At 41.0% G+C, this 18,732-nt stretch overlaps 1 protein-coding gene and 1 long non-coding RNA gene across 2 annotated transcripts in view; both read left to right on the forward strand.

The window, feature by feature from the left end:
* LRMDA (leucine rich melanocyte differentiation associated) overlaps nucleotides 1-18,732 on the forward strand; it is a 741,312-nt gene that overhangs the window by 635,115 nt on the left and 87,465 nt on the right.
* On the forward strand, nucleotides 13,403-17,746 carry LOC310844445. The gene is made up of 2 exons (XR_014564134.1): nucleotides 13,403-13,871; nucleotides 17,605-17,746. It is a non-coding gene; the product is annotated as an uncharacterized lncRNA (long non-coding RNA).

The following is an 18,732-nucleotide window of genomic DNA, read 5'->3' on the forward strand; positions in this document are numbered from 1 at the left end:
AAAATGCAATGCAGTGCAATTTTAGTACTTACGTGCCACTAGGGAAAACAGACACTTTCCGTCACATTAGTGAGCACTAGGGGGAAGAATCCGTATATTAGTTGTTTAAGCTCTCTGTTTTGAAACTCAAGAATGCTAGAGTTACTTCTCGAGTTAAAGAGATTTTGTAGTTTTTATCCACCTTGTATAATTAGCAGAATAAACCAAGAAAACTGAACAAGATCCAACTACTATGAAAACTGTTCCCTTCTGAGGTTCATGCAATGATGGGGATGAAAAAGAAGAGATTTATTTCATTGCTTTGTAGTTGATGCAGAAGCAGGGCACTTTGAGGTGGATGTGAAGCTGAGACAGAAGTATGCATACATTTTGCACTCTCTCAAGAATTTTGACATTTAATGCTATCAATGTTGAAAGTCCAAAATCCAATATGATTTTTGAGTGGTAATCTGTGTTTGATGAAGAGTAATACAAATGTTTTAGTGTTAACCTTTCAAATCTTGTACATAAAGCTTAACTTGAACTTTCAAACAGAAAACTAAAAAAAAATTAAAATACATATCTTAAAATTCTCAACTTGCATTTTTTTTTGCATGCAAATTTGGAAGTTAGGATCTAAATTATTTAGCTTTACCTGAATTAAGGATGGGACAAGGGCAGCGCTGTGGTTTAAACCACTGTGCCTCTTGGTCTTGCCAATCAGAAGGTTCGAGGCCCTGCGACGGGTTGAGCTCCCATTGTTCAGTCCCAGCTCCTGCCAACCTAGCAGTACGAAAGCATGCAGTGCAAGCAGATAAATAGGTACCACTCTGACAGGAAGGTAAATGGTGTTTCTGAGTGCTGCTCTGGCTTCACCAGAAGCGACTTAGTCATGCTGGCCACATGACCTGGAAAAACTGTTTGCGGACAAACAACGGTTCTCTCAGTCAGTAAAGCGAGAAGAGCGCCGCAACCCCAGAGTCGTTCGCGACTGGACTTAACTGTCAGGGGTCCCTTTACCTTTAAATAGAAATATTTATAAGTGCTAGAGGATTGGATGGAGCAACAATAGAAATTTGCATTAAGAGTTTTAAAAAAGAAGAGAGAGAAATATGGCACCCATCTGATCATCAGGTTCAGTCAAGGGCAATTTACTGCCCTAATGACTGATGTAAGAAATAGGATCTGCCAAGGATAAGAAATATGTGGGAAACCTCAATGAAGCCAAATGGAGATGTTTATACATTCTCTCCAAAACTCTCATAATGCTCAGTTCCAGAGCCGAGAATTTCATTTAGGAAAAAACAATATCTGGGTTTTTGTTTAGTGTCCACTTCACAATGCCTTTTGTTTTTAAACCACAGTATTAATGAAAGAAACACTGTTTTCTCTGATACATTTATTACATAAAAGAAACAGGTACATAGCTGTATTGTCCACCCAGCCCAAAGGTACAGAAAAGCTTCCATCTGTTTTGTTTAAGGAGCGGGGAGATTGTGGAAGGGGACCTACCTTTGTTTGTTTGTTTAAAACATTTACACCCCATTTAGGATATCTGCAGTTGTGCGTGGTACATCAAAAAATCCCATGCTCCATCAGTGCTTGCTCAGTCTTAAAAGAAAACTTAAGTCATTCTAAACATTCAGAGCACAACATTTAGAATGCACATACATCTTTATGTAGAAGTGTTGTTCCACACCCTTGTCCTTAAGGTTCTTTTCTAGATGCAATGCAAGTAAGTCTATGACAGCTGTTAAGTTCACTAGTAAGAGACAAAGTCCTTTGTATCTATTTCAAGGTTCCCCTTTTCTAGAGGCTTCATGCCACAACATTTCCTTGGTAGTTTATGTGTGTCCTGGTAACCCTGGATGTGGAGCAACCCATTAAGCAGCTTGGTAGTAGCCTATAATCCCACCCCCATGAAAATTGTGAATCCACACAGCGAATGTGAAGGTGAATGAAACAGTTCTGAATTGTTCTTTGAGTTTTAGGCGAACTCAAGTATGTGAAAAAGAGGAACAAATAGCTTGTTTTTAACAGTTCTAGATGAAAAACGAGAGAGGGAAATGATTTTATTTCAAAGAAAAGTACTTCTGTACTACTGCACATATTTAACCTGTAGAATTCATAGCTGTGATATTATACAAATCCACAGAGAATTGTTCCACCCAGAGCTAATGTATCTAATATCTACCCCAAAATCCTGTAATACAAAAACAAGTAACAATAACTTAAGAATTCATGAGTCTGTCATAGGCTTATTTCATACATTATCCTAGCAGTGTAATTCCTACCTGGGATTGACAGCAGCCCACTGGTTGGTTGTATGAAGCAGCACTTTTATATTTAAAAAAAATGCCAAAAATAACCCTGTGAGCAGCAGCCTCTATTTCCCCCCCCCCCCCCCCGCGCTTTGTTCAGCTCAATCAGTTTTTGGGCCCTAGTTCACACTGTATGGAGACATGTTTGTGCCAATTTCCAAGTTACCCCATTTTGTAATGAGTTACGGGACAGTTTGTGAACAGCATTAAAATCTCAGTTTTTTAAAGAGGACTCTTACAAAGAAAGTTAATCTGCAGTTAATTCAGAGTTGGAAAAGGTTCAGAAAAGACAACCAAAATGGTCATGGAATTGGATCAACTCCCCTGTGAAGCGAGGTTGTTTAGAGAAAAGGCGAGGAAATGTAGAGGATGCATGATAATGTATAAAATTGTGCATGATGCAGACTTTGTCAGACTGTAACATGGGGTCATCCAATGAAACTGAATGTTGGAAGATTCAGGACAGGAAGTACTATGGAGTTTGCTTCCAGAAGACGTAGTGATGGCCACAAGCTTGGAGGCTTTAAAGGGGGATTGGGCAAATTCACAGAGGACAAGGCTATCAATGGCTATTAGCCACCATGTATATGCTTTGCCTCTACTTTTGGAGCAGTCTGCCTCTGAATACCAGTTGTTATACATCACAAGTGGGGAGAGTACTTTTGTACTCAAAAGCTGTTTGTGGGCTTCCTGTGGGCTTGTTTGGCCAATTGGATAACAGATCCAACAGGGCTCTAATGTTCCATGTGCACCTTGGGTGTCTGAAAATCCAGGTGTTCAAGCTTAGTGCCTTATTTGAGTCCTGCTTCTTCCTTGTACACCCATGCAGCTCATCACAGTAAATTGGACATTAGAGCTAGTTGCTCTCCAAGTTGTTATCCCCACCAAATGACAAGATGCATTTAAAAAGAAACAACAACAACACCTACAGCTAGATGCTGTTTGCACAGTGGACCAGGAATGGGAAATGTTGTGGACCCATCCCCATGGCTGCCTCCATGTGGCCATCCCCATAGGAGTGATTGCAGAAATCATTCGTAATGCAGGAACACGGGCAATTGTGTGAATTTGCTGTCCGGAAATAAATGGGATATTTGTGGGAACAAAGTGGAGATAGGTGTTGAGGAATCACAGAGAGGTAAAAGGGAGGGACTTTAGTGAATGGCAGCAGGAGTTGGATGAGGCTCTTGGAAGTGTAGAATGTTGTTATGCTGATGGTTTCGGAAAGGTTATCTATAGAGGATCAGTGAAATAAAATATTCATTCATTCATTCACAAATGTATGTTTTGCTTCCCATTCCTCAGTCTCAAAGTGGCTTACAACATATGCATAAAAGGACAAGAAGTATCATGAAACATCATCACAACAATACGGCACAAACTTTAAAACTCAAGCAAAAGTGACTTAGAACTCGGCTTCTTGCATCCCAAGGCTTGAGCTAGGCTAATGAAACTCCCTTGTTGAGGAGTAAATATTAGATATTGTAAGACTCTTTTCTCCAGCTTTGCAACACTGGCTTTCTATCAGACTCATTCCAAAATACAGTGACCGTATGAGAGATAATGTGGAATCAGTGCAAGTGTGGAATCAGTGCAAGTTTCACTCTTCCTTTCCCTCCATTTTTGCTGAAGCTCAGATTGTCCATATTAAACTTTTGCAGAGTTCTTTAGAAAAACAATTAAGCTTTGCACAATTGTTTATGATGTTCTGTCATTTCTTTTTTTCAAGCTTGTTATAGCTCAAAAGTGCTGCAACATAATGGCTGTTTATCAGAATATTCATAGATATTTCCTGTGACAGGAGATATAGGCATGTGTGTCAAACTGTTTCCATGGAGGAGAAAAAGATGCATGTGCTTAGATTTTGCTCAAAATTATGACATTCAGTTGTAAACTTGACAGAACTAGTTCAGCACATAATCCATAATAAAATATGAATTGTGGTATTTAAACATGCCAGTTTGTAGGCAAAGATGCTTTTTAAAAGATATTACAAAGTAGTTAAAAGACCCGTGAAACTTCACAGGTGGGTGAGCTGTATCTCCTTCCCCATCCCTTTGCATGAAGGGGCAATGTTCTGTGGAAAAGTGTACAAATGTATCGCGTTATTGTTGTTTTCAGTTTTGCGGGAAGGGTGCCTCCAAACAAGCTGCCTTTTAGAATGATAGCAGGAAGCAGTGACCTCGCTCTGATTTAGCATTGTGATATCAGTGTTAAGTTGTGGGTGAACATATCAGACAACACAGCGATTCTTCAAACAGCTCTTGTTTATTCACAGGCCAGAACAGAACTGAACTGAAGGGTTCAGCCAGCCTGCTTATATAGAGCTCCACTACAACGCAACAGTGACCACTTTCTGTAACTATCCAATCACTGAACGTCACTTTCAATCCCTTATTTGCATATGTGGACCTGAGTGAAAACTATCTACAGTATCCCCCTGCTGGCCCAGGGTGAGAACCTCAGTACATTACAATCACCACATAGCCAGTTTTGATGGCTTAATCTTAATCTTGGCTCTTCATGCAGCGGATAGTTAAACTATGGAATTCCACAGGAAGTAGTGATGACCATCAACTTGGACAGGTTTAAAATGGGATTAGACAAATTCATGGAGAGTAAGGCTATCAATGGCCATGTACTACCTCAATTATTGCAGTGTTCTGCCACTGAATACCAGCTGCTGAGGGGCAATCTGCAGGAGAAAGCTATTTTGCTCATGTCCTGCTTGTAGGCTTCCCATAGGCATCTGGGTGGTCAGTGTGAGAACAGAATACTAAACTGGGTAGGCCTTTGGGCTGATCCAGCAGGGTGCGAAAGGATGTTCTTTATGTAATGACAGCCCACTACTTACTTTAGGGCTGCCATACGTCTGGATTTTCCCAGACATTACAGTGGTACCTCAGGTTAAGAACTTAATTCGTTCTGGAGGTCTGTTCTTAACCTGAAACTGTTGTTAATCTGAAGCTCCACTTTAGCTAATGTGGCCTCCAACTGCCACCGCGCCGCTGCTGCACGATTTCTGTTCTCATCCTGAAGCAAAGTTCTTAACCCGAGGTACTATTTCTGGGTTAGCTGAGTCTGTAACCTGAAGCATCTGTAACCTGAAGTGTCTGTAACCCGAGGTACCATTGTACTGGACTTTCAAATGTGGAATTAAAATCCCGGGGGGAATTTCTGAAAGGTGGCACTTTGTCCTGGATCTTAGGCAAGTCAATCGAAAAATCGTGGTGTTTTGGTGTTTTTGTACAAAAAGCTCAGCAACTTTCGGGGTGTCCTGGTTTTTACTTTTTGAAATATGGCAACCCTAACTTGCTTAGAAGAAAGCGAATAATGCACAGGAAACTATTAGGGTGATATCTAAACCTGTTTATTGCCTCAGCTTATGCCAACAAATAAGAATCAAGATGGCTCATGAGTTTGCATAGCCCCATCTTGATTTCTGTTTTTTTAGTCAATCAGGAGTTTGACAAAATAGATTGAGGCTATTTTGCAGTTTGCATTTACTCTAGAGCTGAATTAGGACCTTAAAGGTAAAGGTAAAGGTACCCCTGCCCGTATGGGCCAGTCGTGTCCAACTCTAGGGTTGTGCGCCCATCTCACTTAAGAGGCCGGGGGCCAGCACTGTCCGGAGACACTTCCGGGTCACGTGGCCAGCGTGACGAAGCTGCTCTGGCGAGCCAGCACAAGAGCAGCACACGGAAACACGGAAACACCGTTTACCTTCCCGCTATAAAGCGGTACCTATTTATCTACTTGCACTTAGGTGTGCTTTCGAACTGCTAGGGGGGCAGGAGCTGGGACCGAAAGACAGGAGCTCACTCTGCCACGGGGATTCGAACCACCGACCTTCTGATCGGCAAGCCCTAGGCACTGAGGTTTTACCCACAGCGCCACCTGCGTCCCTAGTGAATTAGGACCTTAGTGAGCCCCATTTTGTGGTAGGGGGGTAGGAAATCCAGTATGGTCTCTTCATTTCATTCTAAGTATTTGGATATGTGGCACTGCATTTTTGACTAATTAGGTATTAAGGATGATTTTGAAATTAAATAAGAAAGCACTGTGGAGTTTGCAGAGCAGAGAAACTGCAGCTAGGAATGTACCTATAATTTAGGGTAAAGAGCAATAATGAGAGCCCATAAAAATAAATAGCCATGATGTTAAATAGACTGCATATCATTTGCACCTCAAGACTTTGCTTGGATTTTGTGCCAGTTAAGAAATGTGGTAATAAGCATATGCAGGTTTTGCCAAGAGAATTTCTTAAACATAAAATTTCATTTGTTTTGAAGGGGTTTGGGGTTCCAGAAAATATTCACAAAGGGAATAAGGGGCAGGCATCATTAAAGAGTCTGCTTCCCAGCTTGAGGCAATTCTCCACACACTGATCAGTTATGGGTTGGAGATACTTTACAGCTGAGGTAGCTGTGGTCATCTTGTAATCTCTGCTGAGTGTAATATACAAGCATATATTTTTTTAATCACATGTAGGCAAAACAATGGAACTGCTGCTTTTCTGAGTACTTTTTTGCCACATGGGTAAGAGCCATTTGTTCCATGTCTCCACATTCCAAGAGGCTGTGGCTTAAAGCATCTACTGCATCCCATGATGCACATGGGCTCCCTCTGTGCAGCCCCTGACGATCCTGTACCTTTATGCTCCCATGTACCACTACTGCAAGGAGAAAGAGAAGAGCTGGCAGGCAGGTGCACATGCTACCCAAACTACAGTGTGTGATGGATTGAGCAGCCCTTGGGACAACATGCTCTTTGTTGGGCTGCGCATGCATCTAATGCCTCTGTTCTTTATGCTCCTGGCTCTTCTGTTTCTCCAAAACAAATCCATTGGACATTAGTGGTATAGAGGGCACCATTTAATCCATATATTAGTAGTCGTAACACAGAGGAAGGTGACCTCCAAGTCACATGCAGGTTTTAGAGGAGGATTCTTTTCGCACAACTAGGTAAGCACTTCTGAATGCCCAGCAAACATCTTTAACGAAGGCATTTTGGCCTTTGGAGGATTTAAGAAAACATATATTGTTTGGGTTTGTTTGTTTTTTGTATGGAATTCATTTACTGGATATTAGAGCCATGTCAGGGCTGTGGGGAATTATTCATGAGTCTAGATACACCTAAGCTATGTACACACTCCTGTTTACTCTCTATCCAGTGCACTTTACCACTGGTTTGGGAAGTAGTATACACACGTTAGCTATAGTCTATATCTATCCTGTTGTTCCTTATGAAATACTGTGTTTTTCCCCAAGCCAGCTTAGATCTGAAAAAGCACAACGTGGCTACATTTTAAGCTGATGTTCACAGCCCTGTTCTCCAGCCCCAGGGTCCATGAGATCAGTTGCTGAAACTTGAGCTATGGATGGAAGTAGCAGGCAGATGATACTGCTTGGTTGACTAGGCAAGGACTGAAATAAAAGGTCTTCGTTTTCATCTTGCCTACCAATCACAGTTGTACACCCCTCTTACGGTCTTCTGTGTTATTTGTGGCCTCCTGAAGTCCCGAGACACCCTGAAGAGAGCAGGGCCCCTGAATTCACTTCTTAAATCTTAACCTTAGGTTCTGGGGATTCCCAGTTTAAAATATTGAAGTTTCTCACACAGGCAAGGAAAGCATAAGTTTTGTTTTGTTTGTAATTTACTGCTCCAAGCCCAAGAGAGTGGACAAGTCATGATACATTTTGTTTATCTAAAGCTGTTCAAATATCCTCAAATTGCATTTAGAATGCTACAAATTCTAATAATGTATTTTAAGTTTGGTGAAAAGAGGAATTGCCAACAACATTCCCCTTCTCAAACAAAAGGGAAATTTATCCCCCTCCACTGAGGCATAAAAGTAGTCTACTCATAGTCATTTATCTGCAAAGTCAGTGCTCGTGGTGGTAATTCATCAAACATTTTTTGTGGAGTGAATCTGGCGGCGTTCCTTGGCATTGGTCTTTGAAATTCTAAGCATTCTTACATCCTTAGGGAATACTGTGACTTTCACTTCTTATTGCACATCTGGAAGGAATGTTGTTCCTGCTTTGTTTTATGGTAGAGGGATTCCCTCCTCCCCAAGACAGTTATTTCACCTCTTTGAACCATCCATTAAAGTTGAACTATGAGTTCTTTGTGCCTACAATCAATGTACAGGATAGAGTTCTATGATACTTTCCTCTGTGCAAATTCACTGTTGGGGACAGCTGGCGAAGCAGCACTGTAGAGTGTGGGTTCCAACACTTGGCCCCTGATAATGGCTTGAGCTAGTAAAACTGGAGTGTAGCAATTAGAAGATAGTGCTCTGTTGAGCAGAAGGCCAGGCTTCTATTCTTCACCCCAGGACTGGCCAATCTGGAGGCTACACATTGCTGAGAAGCTTTCATAAGGACAGATTTTGTCTTCCAAAGGCTTGTCTCCATCTTTCATGTTATGTTCCATCTCTGTTCACTTCTTCCTATTGCTGACAGAGTGGAGTTTTCCTTCCCTGAAGTACCTGTGTGACATCACGGCTTGGCTCATAAGAGAAGTGTATCATCCATGATTCTGATTGTTAAAGATTCTAGAACCCCTAATAAAAGGCTTCATTGGGCGATCTGTGAGGGACTGTGCATATACTGCAGAGCCAGGTGCAGACAAGAAGAAAAATGTTCAACAACATCCCTTTTGCATGTGCCCAAAGAAGGCTTGGAGAGAGAGAGAGAGAGAGAGAGAGAGAGAGAGAGAGAGAGAGAGAGAGAGTATGTGTTCCTAACAACCAATTATGATGCACTGCACTTATAAGCCAAGGCAGTATGTCACACAGCTGCTACAGGGAAAGACACTCCATTCTGCCAGCAGCTAGTCCAGGGCTAGATGTGGCACAGAACTGAGCAGAGCTGAAGCATGACACAAAAGATGGAAGCAAGATTCAGAAGACTCACACATATACCATTCTGGAATATATTTCAGCCAGGAAAGTAGGATCCAACGATTGGTTTTTGTTGCGGTAAAGTCATCATGAGGTATCATGATGGTAACAGTTAGAATTTAATGCTAAGTTTTGGACTTGGATCAGGGAGAGCTAGATTCAAACCCAATTAAGCCATGCAGCTAACTATATGATCTTGGTGGGTGAAAGACATCATCTACCTCAAAGGGTTGATGGGAAAGCTCATGTAGGTCATCCTGGAGGGAAAACAATGGGATTTTGTAGAAAAAAATGGAAGTTAGTGCTTAGAAGATTCTGAGGGTTTTTATTAAATAAAAAAGAAAAAAATATATGACTAATGAATTTTCATGGGCAATGGTAGCTTAGCAATTTAAATTTATACAATTGGATATTGAAATTTACCCCAAATGTGCATTCGGACACACAACAATTTGGCAGTGTAGTTCTGCATCATTTATGAGTAACTGAAAGACTTTCCCATAACATCTCAACAGTATGTAACTTATGCAAACTGGCCACTACCACCATATGACTAAATAATTTAAGATGTGCTTACATCCAGCAGGATTTAAAATTAAGTATGTCGTTTGATGAATAGGGGTGCATTTTTCAAAGCCCTTTGTATGCCGAAACAGGAACCTATAAGAAGAATAAGAGTTAATGCTCTTTGGAAGTTTTATGTAACTAAAATCCAGCAAAAATTGAATTTGGAGCAAGATCTCAAAGACAAATGGTGTAGGGCAAAATGCCAAGAACAGATGCATTAATAATCCCCATAAAGCAATGGTAGCCAACTAATTTGAGATATTAAAGGAAATCATGAGTTTAAACTTTCCTATATTTCGAAGATGCAAGGTTCCATCGATAAGTGCAGGAAATATTAAACTACACCATTAATGCACAAGGAGAACAATAAAATATCCAGAGATCTTATTTCAGTTCTTTATTTTTACTTTCGAAATGGAATCCATTATCTTACGTGAATGATTGTAAAGACTTACTGTACCTTTTAGGGATTCTTTTATGCTGTTTTTATAAATTGCCAATTGTAATCAAGTAGTATGGACTTGGGTGCATGACATCTTTATTGGACCAATTTATACAGATGAAAATGTGTGCAGACTTTCTAGTTTCACAGAAACTTTGTTAAGCAAAATGGAAAAGTACCTGTCTTTTATAATATATGAGAGGAGACACAAACCTTTCAAATCTACAATCTATTTTAAAATAATACTCTTCAACAAGAATATATTATAGATGTGAAACACATTCCCCCACCAGCTCAATTATTAATTGTCCGTGTTTCTGAACTTGCTTGATGAGTTCTTAGAGAAAACTTCCATCGTCCCTACCATCCCAGAATTCTCTTGATTCCTAGTGTTGGTGCATGCATGCTGCTGGTGCCTTGCTTGTACTTCAGCTGGTGCAAATGCTGTTGACAGGGTTTGAGCTACAGCCCATTCAGTCTGCACTGGCTTCCAGTTTGTTCGTTTGTTTCCTGAGCTTAATTCAAAGCTCTTAACGCGGGACTTGACCTCTTTCCGCAGGGCCTGCAAGACAGAGCTGTTCCACCAGGCCTTTGGCCAGGGCACAGCCTGACTCCCTCCTTTGGCAATCTTCACAGAACTCTAGCCCAATGGTTGCCATTAATTTGATTTGAATTAATTTTATAATGAAATGATTTTAGAATGTTGTATTTTTTATTTATTTATTTATTTATAGAATGTTTTATTTATTTTATTGTTGTTAACCGCCCTGAGCCCGGCTTCGGCTGGGGAGGGCAGGATATAAATAATAATAATAATAATAATAATAATAATAATAATAATAATAATAATAATGGTTGGTATCAGAATATTTAATGGACTACCTTTCCCCACATTGAATTTGCCCATTCACAGAGGAGTCACGGGACAAGGCTTTTACATTTGTGGCTTGTGGTGATCCCTGCCTCAAGAGACCCAGTGGATCTTCTCCTTACTGGCATTGCAGCACACAATAAAGGCCATTTTGTTTCCCTGTGGCCCTTTCAGGCAGGAAGGCAGGGTATAAACAATTAAATAAACAAGTGCTTGAACTTATAGCACCCATGGATACTGCCGTTTTGCAACTGCTTGCCTAGCTTAAGAACCAGTGAGGAAGCACACACATCTGTCTATTTCAAACAGTTCACTTTCACAGCAATTAGTGAGGGTTTCATTTAAATCTGAGGTTGGGGTGAGAGTGGAGGAATTCCATGCATGGAGCTGCCAAGCAGCTGATGTTTAAGTGCCATACCTAAAGCAGACCATACATGAACAGAAGCTTGTTTAGCATTCCAAACTGTAGATAAATGGCCCTCAATTCAGATGTCAGTCAAGTATTGCAAGGTGGCAAAATTTACAATCTGAACCAGGTAATTGTGAACTTTGGGTTCCTTACTAAGATGTACATTTTAGCAGTGTGTCAGGCACTGCCAGCATGATATATATATAATAGTGCAATCTAATACTGATGTGAATGTTCCTTGTATAGAACATTAGGGATGAGATTTAGGAGTGGTTGAAATTCACCGTTGTCACCCCAGAGCCACTTTGTCTTCCAGAGCCCACTAGCAGGGCCGGATTTAGGTCTGATGTGGCCCTAAGCTACTGAAGATAATGGGGCCCTTTATATGTCCAGCTGTCCTTTGTCAACAACAAATTGTTGCTGTTTTTGTGTTTAATATATGCTATATGGCAATTTATGAACCTAATAGGTATCTAAATGCATTTGCACATAACAAAATATGTATTTTATAAAAGTAATTGCTGAACTTATCTTATATTTTGGAAATGTACATCCAGATTTTTTCCCCTTTAAATTTTTTTGGGGGGCCCAAGAGAGTGGGGCCCTAAGCTATAGCTTGTTAAGCTTATATGTAAATTCGGCACTGCCCACTAGCATAATGCTGCATGATGATGTAATCTTTGGGGGAGGTGGGAGGGATGTCCTGTTACTCCAGAAGCTCCTTTCAGAGCAGCACTACATCATCATGTAGCATTTGTGTCAGAGGGCTTTTGGAGGAAATGGTAGTCACCTGGAAGAACTCCAGGGGGCAGTTTGAGAGCAACAATGAATTTTGTGTCCATCCCAAAATGTGCCCATCCAACCAATGATTTTGCTACCTACAAATAGGGTGGCAGAATGGCAATGCCACTGTAGCTTGCCTCTAACAATCTGTCCCAGCCCTTTGCATATGCACTTTGGCTTGCACAACTACCACCACCTCCGCAGTTGCTTACATAGTGACTGTTTCCACCCATATGGTTTACAGTGGTACCTCAGGTTAAGAATTTAATTCATTCCAGAAGTCCGTTCTTAACCTGAAACTGTTCTTAACCTGAAACACCACATTAGCTAACGGGGCCTCCCGCTGCCACCGTGCCGCCAGAACACGATTTCTGTTCTCATCCTGAAGCAAAGTTCTTAACCTGAGGTACTATTTCTGGGTTAGCAGAGTCTGTAACCTGAAGCATCTGTAACCTGAAGCTTATGTAACCCGAGGTACAGCTGTACTTTCCAGCATGGTGTAGTGGTTAAGATGGGGTGGATTTGTAATCTGGTGAACCGGGTTCGCGTCTCCGCTCCTCCACATGCAGCTGTTGGGTGACCTTGGCCTAGTCACACTTCTCTGAAGTCTCTCAGCCTCACTCAACTCACAGAGTGTTTGTTGTGGGGGAGGAAGGGAAAGGAGATTGTTAGCCGCTTTGAGACTACTTAAGGGGAGTGAAAGGCAGGATATCAAGTCCAAACTACTACTACTCCTCCTCCTCCTCCTCCTCCTCTTCTTCTTCTTCTTCTTCTTCTTCTTCTTCTTCTTCTTCTTCTTCCATGTGTACTTACAAAATACACATGGTACACAGCCCCTTGAGACATGCATGGCTTCTATATTCTGAAAACATGTACTGAAGAGAAATTGCATAGGTAGAATCCTTTACACATAAATGGACAGATGTGGGCACAAACTATGGAGGCAGCAGCAGTAGCCACAACAGTAAGGAAAAGTGTAGAGTCCCAAAAGCAAAGGAGAGAGGGTGGCCACTGTGACCTCATGATGATGCTGCCTCCCAGAAGGAGAGAGAAAAGCCACTGTGACCTCATGATGATGCTGCCTCCCGGAAAGAGAGAGGCTGCCACTGTGACCTCATGATGATGATGCCTCCCTAAAGGAGAGAGAGAATGGCCACTGTGACATCGTGATTATGCTGCCTCCCTGAGAGAGGCTTTGTTGATGGGATTGTGCATCGTATATAGTTTTCAAGAGGGGTGAAGCATATATAAATAGGTCTAAGAGTTATTAAAAAAGAACTTAAGACTGGGGGTTTGTAGCTTCTGGATTCTTAAAAATGTCACTTTATGGAGATCTTAGTAGTTTCTGAGACTCCCTTGTCTTACAACATCTGATCTAGAGGGAATACTACCATGGGCAAAAGGAGGTGTCTCTCTCCAGCTGTTAGATGCATTTGCCAAAACTGAGGTTATTCTAGAATATGTTAGACATATATGATGCTGCTCTAAATTCTACTAAGATTTCAGTCAGCCAATATTCATCCCAGACTTGGAGTAACGGACTATTGTTGACCTATCTTACCTAAGTATAATGGTGGAGAGCATTACAGCAGGTAAATGTAAAACACATTATTTTGCAGGTGGCATTGGTTGATTTTTCTATTGACAAAAGGTTACACCAGTATCTACCATTGGGAATATACTTCCTCCCATCCCCAATTTCCTCATCCACCTGGTTTTGGCATGCCTCCAGGGTTTTAGAGATGAAAGTTTTGTTCATCTGTGACAGCCACATGTTTTTCTTCATCAGCCTATGTAAGTTAACCTGAAGGGTTGAGCTCTTGGGCAGCCAACCACTGAAGTGTGTTCCTGTATCACTTTCTGCTGTGTCTGAATATATCTAATTTCATGAGACATCCTGGCTTCAACAAATTATAAACCACTCTTGGAAGAAACCTTCAGGGCAATAAATTCAGGGCAGTCAAAATGTTGTTTCTGTAATGATAGCATGAAGGCAACCATTAGCTGGCCAAAGCAGAGAGAGCTAATGGGCTTGCTCCTTTACCATAGCCAACAGTTTGCAATAGGAAGTGATGGCATCCCATCCTTGATAGCTATGCATTTATGCCTGAAATTCTGGAAGCAGGCCTTCCTTCCACGACTGTGTATTGTTGCCAGGAGAAAGGCTTGCTTATCCAGCCCTTGCAGAATGTATCATGAGTAGAACTAAAGGGTAGAATACTGGCCTAAAGCCACTCCCACACCCAGTCAATATAATATGGAATATATGTGCTCCATCATCTTGTACTTTTTGCCAATGCTGGCAATTCATAACACAACTCGTTCTTTCTCTTGGCAAATGTAATACATCCTTAGTGTCTTTCTTGGGTAATTTTAAAGCAATGCAGTAGTCCATCTACATTCTTTCCTGGTTTTGTTTGCATCTGTTCATTGCAATGCAGAAAGCAAAAAAAAAATTGTTTTGTCCTCCCAGTATTTGGACGGCTCAGTTAGTTGTTTGATTACCTGAAAGAGATTCTCAATCACTTTATATGAGTAAGTGCCAATGGGAAAACATGCAGGTTCTGACTTGGGATCCAGCTATAAGTACCCAGGTTGCCTTCTGAGAAATTTTTGAAATGTTATCGGTGCTGCTTTTGCTTACATGGAAGTTTGGGGGATTTTTCTCAAAAGCAAATTCAAATTTCAGTTGAAATTTTGTCTTAGGTTTAAATTCAGTAGCAACTATAACCCTTTTTCTTAATGACGTTGCCACATGCAAAGTTGGCCTGGTTCAAATGTAACACTAAGCTGGGGTCACCAATATGGTGCTCATTTCTCTTTCACTTAGAAGGTCCTCTTCCCCCACTAAAAGAAGCATTACATTGTCACCTTCAGATGAGGTTATGGTGTGAACTTGGTTGTAGTGTGTGTGGTGCCCGCAGTGGTTTCTCCAGATTGCAATTGCATCTACAGGGCCAAAAAGGATGGCAAGCCCTACGCAAATCAACCTGTGGCTTAGTGTAAACAAGCAAGCATGCTGTTGCATGGAGCAAAAATCATGGCTGCTCCGCTCCTCCTCTGATTCTACTGCTGCCACATTATAAGGAGCTAAGCCATGGTTTGGCCTAGGATTGCATGTGAACCAGGACTCATGGTTTTTCTCACTCCAAATATCCCAAGCACTGTAGCCAAGGTTTGTTCTTTAAAGGAGAAGAAACCACATACTTGGGTTCTCCAGTAGCATTAAACTAAACCATGGCATAGTTCTTTGTAGCAGGCCTAGGGAAAGAAATGAACCCACTGCACTCTTTGCTCTGCCATCAGTATACTTGCTCGTTCATGCTTAGTATTATATGTAACCAAGACCATTATATTACTGAATAATTTCATTCGCTTTCAAATCCTATGGACTTGAGCTGTGTGCATGTTTTAGTGTTTTCGTTTTTGTTTTAAAGTATGGCTGTGATTCCCCCCCCCCCCCCTCAATTTTATTGTTTTATCTTTTTGTAAACTGCTTTGAGGTTTTGTACAATCAAGCAGAGTACGAATTTTACTAAATAAATATGCATTCAAACAAACAATGGAGACACAAGCAGCTTTAGAGCCACATCACACTCCAGTATGGGTGGGCCATTGATGAACTGAACAATCTGTGAGACTAAGGCATCCTCCCTCCTTCCTAAGTCTTGAATTTTGTTCAGTTTATTGAGAACTTTAAAACAATTCTACAATCTGTTTAAATGCCTTTATTCCGAAGCAAAACATGTTAGCGGTACTTGGTGCTTGATTGGGCTCTGACAGATACTGGCACTTTACAGTGTGATGAAAATGGAGATAAGATTTGATTAAACAGAGCATCAATAGAAACACTAGGCTTCCATCTCCCTACAATGAATGTTAACAGGGAAGTGTTTTCCAATTTGCATTGCCGTTTAAGCAGCCGTGCCGTAATCACTGAAACAGTGTAATGACTTAATCTCCCTATGGAGTCACCCTGTTGTGGTTTTCTGAGGGATGCTAGCCATTTTCCCACACGGTATACACCATGAAATTCAAATAACACGAAGAGAGATGTAATTCATTTCTCTGTTGCCTTCTGCTGGGCTTCATTCCCAGAGCCTAGAGCAAAGATATGCACGCACACACATACACACACGTACGTGCGTATGTGTGATAATACGGCAGTCTCTGCACACCTGTTCTGAATTATCCATGGAAGTACCATGGAGAGGGAGAAACTCATCATTGTTTATCAGTGGGATGGTAGAGGTGGAAATATCATAAATTTGTTAGGATAAGAAAGAGGGGTGGGGAATCAGTTTTCATAATCAAGTTGGTATTCACTGATAACATGTCCAAACCATTTGCATACTTCTGAGGCAAATGTTGAAGCATGGTTCATATGTTACCGGAAAGGAGGTGCTTGCCACTTTCCCATGACCACAATACTCCAATAACATTTGAAGGCTAAACCATGTGTGCTTTCTGAACACATGGCCGCTCCTCAGGCCAGTGTCAGCAGCCAGGATGCTGGGTGGGGAACCAGCATGGGTACTTATTTATACATATTTTAATTTTTCCCACTTTTATTTCGGGGAAGAAAACTGGAAACTGCTAAGAACAAATCAAAAGACATTAATACAATAAAACACACACAAGGGGGTGGAGCGTGACCAGCCTTTGAAAACTTCCTGAAACATTATAAGATCTTTATTCTGAGGTTGGTGTTGGCTTGTTAGGCATATACATGAGGTTATTGTTGTATTTTGTTCAGGAAGAGACACATGGTTTAAATGCAGAAGGTCCCAAGTTCAATCTTCTGCTCTGCTTACAAAGTTTCCCTGGTAGATAAGCTGGGCTGGTCTCCAACCTGTAGCCATGGAGAGTCCTTGGTGGTCATCAAAGACAATACAGGGCTAGAGGAATCAAGGGGTCTAACTAAGACAGCTTCATGTGTATCTATTTTTAAGGCTTTAATCCTATAGTTGCTTACCTGGGAGTGATCCCCCTTTAACTGAGCAGACATGTATAGGATTGACCTGTGGGCCATGTTACTAAGTGTCCACAACTTTGAGGAACATGCAAGAAACAAGTGAAAGTAATAAAAAATGGGCCACAGTCAGTGGAAAGCATTCCTGTACAAGCTGCATTAAAATGAGCTCTGTGCAGCTCCTGTTCATTTTAAAGGGGCTTGAGCACGAGAAGTTCCCTCTGGATTGTGCCCATAATATTTAAATATTTCCAGCTGAATTTTTAATGTAGTTTATTGATCTTTCTCTAAGTGGATGATGAATAATTGTTTCTCACACACACCCCTTTTTGTATTTTTATTGATTTTAATAGAAACAAACAGCATTACACACAAAAAAGAGGAAAAATCAACAAGGAATCATAGGGACAAAGGACAGCACAAATCGCATATTGTATTCTGTGGCAAAATAAAATTTAACCCAAGAGTTTAAAATATATTTGTTGTTAAAACAAATTACTTTTGGTCTTTAATTTTGTTTGACATAGCGCTGGGTGTTTTACACAAAAAAGTAATACATTTATGAACAAAATTTTGGAAAGAATAATAGAAGGGAGTGTATATACACTTTAAAAAGTAAAGCTCATGTTGCATAAATAGCTGGGATTGATTTAAATCAATTGAAGACTATTTCATCACTTTAAGTGCCTTCTCAGACAAATGTCCATTATTACTCTGTTCCTGCAATATCGAGTGATGACTCTGAATGAATGGGTCATCACAGATCATTGTTTTACACTTTTAAAACATTTTTATCTTTCCCTTTGCTCAAAGACCTCAGGGCAACACACATGATATCCTGCCCCCCTCCCCATTTGACTCTTCCAGACTGAGAGGCCTGTTTTGTTTGTTTTTTTGTTTTGTTTTAACTAGGATCAATTCACAGATGTCGTTATAGACCTGCTCACATTTTGTGTTTCGCTACTGAATTTTCTCCATGCTATCATCCTTGAGTACAGTCATACCTCGGGATAAATACTCTTCAGGTTGAACGCCTTCAGGCTGCGCTCTGCGGTGACACGAAAGTAACGGAGCCTGTTACTTCTGGGTTTCTCCACTCGCACCTGCACAGATGGTCAAAATGACATCCTGTGCATGCACGAAAGTGGCAAAACACGACCCGCGCACACGCAGACGCGCTATTGCGTCTTGCGTTCCATTCGGAATGCAAACGGGGCTCCAGAATGGAACCCATTTGCATCCTGAGGTACCACTGTATGTGCAAGCCCTCAATCAAGTAAAAACAATGCCACATGAAGCTTCAGTATGACTGGTACAGTTGGGTGGAATTTTCACAATCAGAGCAGAACACTTGGGGGACACATTTGATCACAGAAATATCTTCTAAGTAGGCATGGGTGAATCTGAATTTTGATTTCACTCAATTTCTAATTTGACTAATGTTAAATTCAGCTTTCCACATTTCTGCATCAGTCTGTGAT

This window comes from Podarcis gaigeae (assembly GCF_964106915.1).
Source record: "Podarcis gaigeae genome assembly, chromosome: 5".
NCBI lineage: Eukaryota > Metazoa > Chordata > Lepidosauria > Squamata > Lacertidae > Podarcis > Podarcis gaigeae.